At 35.9% G+C, this 6,853-nt stretch overlaps 1 protein-coding gene across 2 annotated transcripts in view; it reads right to left on the reverse strand.

Annotated features, from left to right (window-relative positions):
* The window catches only part of LOC106074554 (elevenin-Vc1-like), a 94,191-nt gene extending 89,393 nt beyond the window's left edge, over window positions 1-4,798 (reverse strand). Inside the window, exon 1 of one of the 2 annotated variants that reach the window (XR_008780224.1) lies at window positions 4,296-4,798. The gene's annotated coding sequence lies outside the window, so the exon portion shown is untranslated. The remainder of the gene's footprint in view (window positions 1-4,295) is intronic. The other variant, XM_056044492.1, reaches the window with a different exon arrangement.
* Between the last annotated feature and the right edge of the window lie 2,055 nt (window positions 4,799-6,853).

Genomic DNA, 6,853 nt, shown 5'->3' on the forward strand with positions numbered 1-6,853 from the left:
TGACACCGTTTTATACAGTATATGGGACATGTGTCTTAACCACGAAATATTGTAACTAGGGACAGGCGTAATCCGAGGATCCGCTGTAGTCTCTTACAGAACGTAAATGGAATTTGAAATCTCGAATCGTAAAACAAATAAAAAAAAATTACTGTGATTTACTTTTAGTGTGAAAATTCCGACTGACTTGGTAAAGATTGATTTTTCTTAATAATACCGTCGATACGCTCACAAGAAAGTGCACTATGTCACTGCAAATCACCGAAAAGAGATGATAGATATTTTAGGAATAATTCAGTTCTTTTATTTCATAGTATACCCTTAGACGTAGAAATGTAAGATCGCACCTTTTTTTTTTTTTTTTTTTTAAAGTAATTTTTTAAAACTTATTAAATCGTTGATATCAAACTTTGGACGTGCTTATGTCATGGTGTAGGGTATGAGACCAGTTAACTTATCAAGTATCCCACGAATCAATGCGGCAGTCATTCCTATGTCATCGAACCATCAGATACTGTAAATAACAAAAATCAATCAGTAATTTCTATGCCATGCAGTTAGATCTACTTTTATATTATTCACCCTCCCCCCCCCCCCATTTCGCCTTGACTTGAATTTAACGCTCAAGAAGTGCATGAGACATTACAGTACACCTGGAGACTGTCACACGTGACATGAGTAGAAGATTCCATAGCCATGCCACATTATTGTATTTTATTACCAACAGACGAATAACTGACATTCGATTCATCTAAAGGTAGGTCTAGTCATTGTGCACACTTGATATTGACTGTTGATACGGTGGCATGGAGTCTTTTATGTGGTAGAGTTCATTTAGCGGAATAGGAAGTAAGCGTTGGCGGCGAGTTCAGCTGAGTAAGACGGAGGAATTAATATGTATGTCTTTTTAAAAAGTGTCTGTCTGTCTGTCTGTCTGGTATACATTTTGTAAAAAAAAAAATTCTAACGTTGAAATTTTGCACAATTATTCATAGTCTATGACAATACATTAATCAATCGAAATTGACCAAATAGTTAATCAATTTGTGGTAATTAATTTTGTTTTATATAGAAAAAAAGATGGTAAACCTTGCAGTATTGAGAGATGTGGCAGTGATTTTGCTGTTCTTCTCCTTAGATAAGCCCTTTTATTTTTTTTTTTTTATTATATATTTCGCTTGTTTTAACTTATCTAAGTATAAGAGCTTAAAAACGCTGCTGCGTAAGTTATAAGTCAAGAATCAACTTCTCTAGTCACATGATTACATTGCAAGGGGAAACGAGTGCCACTCGAGACTTAAATGCCAAAGTAGAGTGCACTATTTTTAACGCGGCTACTCAACAGAATGTCTCAGACCCGGTGGTAACCTTCTTCGTTTATCTTAACTCACGCAGACAAAGCCGTTGCCTGGCGAATTTCAATTTAAGTTCTCATTGCGTCGTTTGCTCCGGGAATCGGAGATAACTTTGGATCTCAAAGGTATTCTTACAAGGAGTTCTTTACCCTTTTTTTTTCAGTTTCTAGCAGGTTCTCATCTATGTTAGTAAGAGTAAAATGACCTCTCAATCTGAGATATTTTTTTCCTTAAAAACCTTTTCTGGGAGCTTCTATGTTCTTCTGTATGACAATATTGCCTCTCCCCCACAAACCAGGGCCGGCCATAGACATAGGCAAGCTAGGCAGCCGCCTAGGGCCTCCGATTGGTGGGGGCCTCGCACGGGACTCACTTATTAGAGGAAAAAATACGAAGCATAGATCAAATCTCAAATATAGTGGACCTCTATGGCTCTAAGTCTACTAGCCTATTTGACTTGCTATATTTTTAAATGGAGGCGCGAATCCTGGGATTTTCATTTTCGGGATCTCTGGGAGCCTCAGAGTCCACCCATCTCTTATGGGTGCCTGACATTAGTTGTGCTGGCCACATGACATCCTCGTTAACCGTAGGCCACAGATACGGATTACCTTTACATGATCTGCACTTTAGACCACGAGGTCTGAGGGTGGGATATGAACAAGTTCCACTGTACACATCTTGAACCCCTTTAACAATTCAATAGAAAAATCTTAGTTTTAAAAAAGGTGTCCGCTCTGCTGGAAGCGCTGTAAGAATAAACTAATTGAACTACCGCTTCACCCCCCCCCCCCCACGCCATCTAAACGCAAAAAAAAGCCACTAAAAGAAGTCTGTATTATTTATGGTTTGTCTTGGAAATGGTAACCCTAGAACGTATATCTCTATCAATGGGTTTTGTTTTTTTCGGAATAGTTTTATAACTTTGGGAAGTTCTTTTAGAGAGGAAAATTATGACTTCCTAGAGAAAAAATCTCCTGCAGAGTGGCAGATGTAGGCCAGCGCGACTACAACCATCTTTCCTCCACCTTCCTGCTTTAAGTAATCATGACAATATCCTTGTTTTAATTTGGAGAGACTAGCTTTAGCTACATGTAGTATTATCTGTTTTGTTGTGTAATGGACGGTAGGTTCTCTATATGTATGACTCTATTTATCAAGGTATGTATATTTACTAGACATTTCATAAATATATGTATGTGTAGGCCCATATTTCATTTTATTCAATTTTGTAGGTTTGAGCATTTGTGTGACATATTTTATATGCTTTTAAAAAACTGGTATTCTTATAGGATTTGTTTAATTGCTATCTTTATATAAGATAAGATAAGATAAGATAAGAAACAAGGGAATCGCTATCTTTTTACACAGGTATAAATACTTTTGCTGAAGAAAATATTCATTCTGATTAGAAGTTTGAGCTTACCATCACAATACAACATCACAGAAGGTCAAGCTTTAAATGATTATTACCTGAACATTTGCCCTTTTTTTTGTTGATTTGATTTGATTTGATTTCTGATTTTATGGCACATCGGCACAATTCAGGCCATGTCGATCTCTTTTTAAAGTTATGTAAGATTTTTAAAATATCGAACTGTTCTTATTATTTCTATGTTAGGGTTAAGTTTTTCTGTTTATTTTATTTAGGCAATAAAGTAAAAAAAAAGTAAAGTTTCCCTTTCAGAATTTGCGATCTATGGAGCAGATGATGTTAAGGTCATCTGTTTCTATGGCCAACGGTTAACAAGCAGGGTGTTATGTGGCCAGTACAACGACTAACCGCCTTTACTTTCTCCAACTTTAGTCAGGTACCAATTAGAGCTGTGTGGACTCAGGGGCCCCCTAAAAATCCCGAAATTCAAAATCCCAGTCTTCACCGAGAATCGGACCCAGGATCCCAGGTACAGAATAAAGTACGTATAATTACTTTAGTATATCTGATGATTTCACTGGAGTTATACGAAATTCGAATTTTAAAAAATGTCCCTTAAGAGTGACGCACTGATTTTATTTCACTTTTTTTTAATTTACAAACTTCTTTGTTTTTTGTTTTTTTAATTTTTTTTTTTTAATTTTTTTTTTTTTTTTTTTTTTTTTTTTTTTTTTTTTTGGAATGAACAACTTTTGGATTGGACAAAAATGCTGTTTTAAACATTTCTTTGTAATGTGCCAGTTATAAATGTTTAAAAGTTGGACAGTCCTTGTTTGTAAATTGATCAAAATAGGCCTAAATTAGTCTCAGTATTCTCTCAAAATATAGTTTTTACTTTGATGCACACAAGGTCCGCGAGATGCACATCTCATGTGTCTGAACTGTCATTTATAAAATCTTATAACTTTTAGTTATAGCTAGAGCTAGAGAAGAGTATCCTAGCGATGGAATTGAGATGCTACAGAAGAATCCTAGGAATCACATTTAAAGACACATCACAAACGAAGAGATTAGAGACAGGGTTACTACAGCGATTGACCTCAAGATGACCTGCTAATTAGTATAAAAAAAAATTACGCAAACTAAAGCTCTATGGCCATATATCAAGGTCTTCAGGGCTCGTAAGCGACAATGGCACAGCATTTACACTTGATACTACCTTGCCTTTCTGTAGCCATGGATTTTAAACTGTGAAACATCAGAAGTAGAGTATTTTCTCGTAAACACCTAAAGATCTCTATCTATTATTATATGATTTAGAAGTCGTAGGGTCTTTGCATTTTAGTGCTTCGATAAAAGAAAATGACACACACATACACACAGATATAAATACCCCTTTTCTAATTATGTAAAATATTTTAAATGTATTTCCAGTTTCCTATTGGCTAGTTGAAAGAATAAACAAAATAGTTGTTGATGTTTAACTGAAGAAATCAAAGCTTATTGACCACTTAAAATTTAGAAGTGTCTTAGAAAGAAAAAAAAAATCAAAAATAAAAACTTACTTTAAGGTGAGTTAATTAGGTTTTAAATTGTCCAATCAGATTCGATCTTTGAGAACTCGTAGCTAAATAAACACGAAAATGTCAACGAATATTTCCACAGCTTGAAGAGCTTCGTTTCCTTCAACTGCTTCCAATTTTGTTTTCGCCAAATAGTTCCTTTTAGTTTTCTTCCAGTAGTCGCTTACGTTTTTGTTGTAGAGCAATGGTGACTTTCTATTATGTTTCTTAATTTGACTAAAATGTTTACTGTAGGCCACTATCTATTTATAAATCACAGTAAGGTGAAAACGAGGTCTAAGTGTTTTAATAGTTAAGTATTTGTTCCAGTATTTTCTTCTTCTTGTTTTTTTAAATGAATCTTCTATCTTTCGTTTCGTTCTTGCTCATGACCAGAATAACTTACTTGTTCTGATTTTTATATAGATTTCAAGTCGAACCTGCTTCCCCCCTTTCCAACTTTGGTAGTTTCAGTGGCGGGAGAGCGCCGAGTAGGTTGAGAAAATCGCTCGCCAATTTGACAAAGCAGCGCTCTCTGATTGGTCCATGTTCCCCCCTTATATTCCCTGTTGCTAGCTTTAAAGAATATTGATTATCAACTTTGCGACGATTCTCAAGCATTGATTGATACCTAGCGACGGTTCTCGTGCGAACAGAAACCTAGAGACGCTCCGCAAGCAGAAATTGAAACCTAGCGTCGGTTCTCATGCAGAGAGTAAAAATACAGCGACAGTTATTAACAATTTCAAAACATAGCGACGGTTCTCATGAAGTGTTTGAAAGTTTTTCCTAAAATTACGTTGCAAACAAGCTAAACCATCGCTGCTTATTATATGTGGTGGGTTGGGCACAAGCGAATATAAAAGAATAAAGGCAAGTAGGCTGATTTCCAATTCATCTAATTCCTTACTACAGATTAAAGACCTGCAGCCATACAAGAACACAGTTAAGGAATTCTTACGAAGATAGCTACAAGTAACACACATTTCAGTCAGCAACGTGCAGTGGCAAGAGGTGCCGGAAATTGTGACTGTGTACACGCTGTAACTGCCTTTTTATGTTCGGACTTTGGTGGTCGTTATGGGGCAAAGTTCAAAACGTGATCTGCTGACTAAAGGAACCCTCGATGTGTAGGCCTGCGCTTCTCTCTACGTATAATAAATGTAATCAGAAAGTGAAAAGCATTTGTCTCTGCTCTGAAAGAAAAGCTTGCCTAACGAAAAATAACTTTGGCTCCTCTGCCACCAAAGTGAATGCCACCTTAACCTGCGACACATGTGTCTGGGAAATGTCTCACGAGACACAGGCACGTGATAAGGTGTTCTACGAGATGCACCATTGTAGTTCTACGACTGAAGGAGGTCAGTTAGTTAGTTGGTTAGTTGGTCAGTTAGTTAGTTGGTCAGTTAGTTAGTTGGTTAGTTAGTTAGTTGGTTAGTTGGTCAGTTAGTTAGTTGGTTAGTTGGTCAGTTAGTTAGTTGGTTAGTTGGTCAGTTAGTTAGTTGATTAGTTGGTCAGTTAGTTGGTTAGTTGGTCAGTTAGTTAGTTGGTTAGTTGGTCAGTTAGTTAGTTGGTTAGTTGGTCAGTTAGTTAGTTGGTTAGTTGGTCAGTTAGTTAGTTGGTTAGTTGGTCAGTTAGTTAGTTGGTTAGTTTGTGCTGTGTTTTGTTTGCACATTTGTAATATGTTTGTATGGTGTTTATTTGTGTGTTTTCGTCTGTCTGGGTGGATTCTTTACACTTTGTTCTGCGCGGTGAAAGTGAATGTGAAGTTAAATGTGAATCTGGCCTAATTGATGTCTTATAATGAATATCTAATTGATCTAATTGTTTTGTAAAGGGTCAATCTCTTATTCTAATCCTCAAAAGAAAGAAAATGCCATTTCCTTAAAAAAAAATTTCCTTTAGTTAGGTCCTCTGTTGTACCTTGCCGCTCTCGCCGTTGCACGATATAATATGAAAAACTACTTATTAATTGCTGTTTTAAATTATGTCCAACTTATATGCATACTAAATAGATTTCTTCTTTAAAAAAAAACAACATTATTTTTGGGTAAATGTAGCAGTTAGTTTGACAGAACTTACAAAACGTAGCATTACAAATGTATATAATAAAACAATTTGGACAAAAAATCTAAAACCAATTGTACAAATTTGTTAAAATTATGGCAAATAGTCATTTCCCCCTACTAAAGAGCCTCCCGTGCTTGTGTTACTATTAATAGTGAATAGTTGTAAAAGTGGTGTATTTTATGAAAAAACTGCTTGCATAAGTGAGTTAAAAAATCAGATTTTTCGCTTTTAGAAAAGAAAATGTAGCCCTTGCATCAGAACTTTGAATGGTCTAAAATATTATGATGTCGTATTTTTACTTTCTTTTCTAGTTTACGAGATCTAAACGGAACGGACGGACTGACGGACAGACATTTCACACAAAACTAATAGCGTCTGTTCCCCTTCTGAGGGCCACTAAAAAAACAACAATTAGTTAATCACTTCACCTTCACCTATCCCTTATTCCGTCCTTAGGGCACCACACAAGATCTGTGCACCGTCTTTCTCCA

Source organism: Biomphalaria glabrata, chromosome 10 (genome assembly GCF_947242115.1).
Source record: "Biomphalaria glabrata chromosome 10, xgBioGlab47.1, whole genome shotgun sequence".
NCBI lineage: Eukaryota > Metazoa > Mollusca > Gastropoda > Planorbidae > Biomphalaria > Biomphalaria glabrata.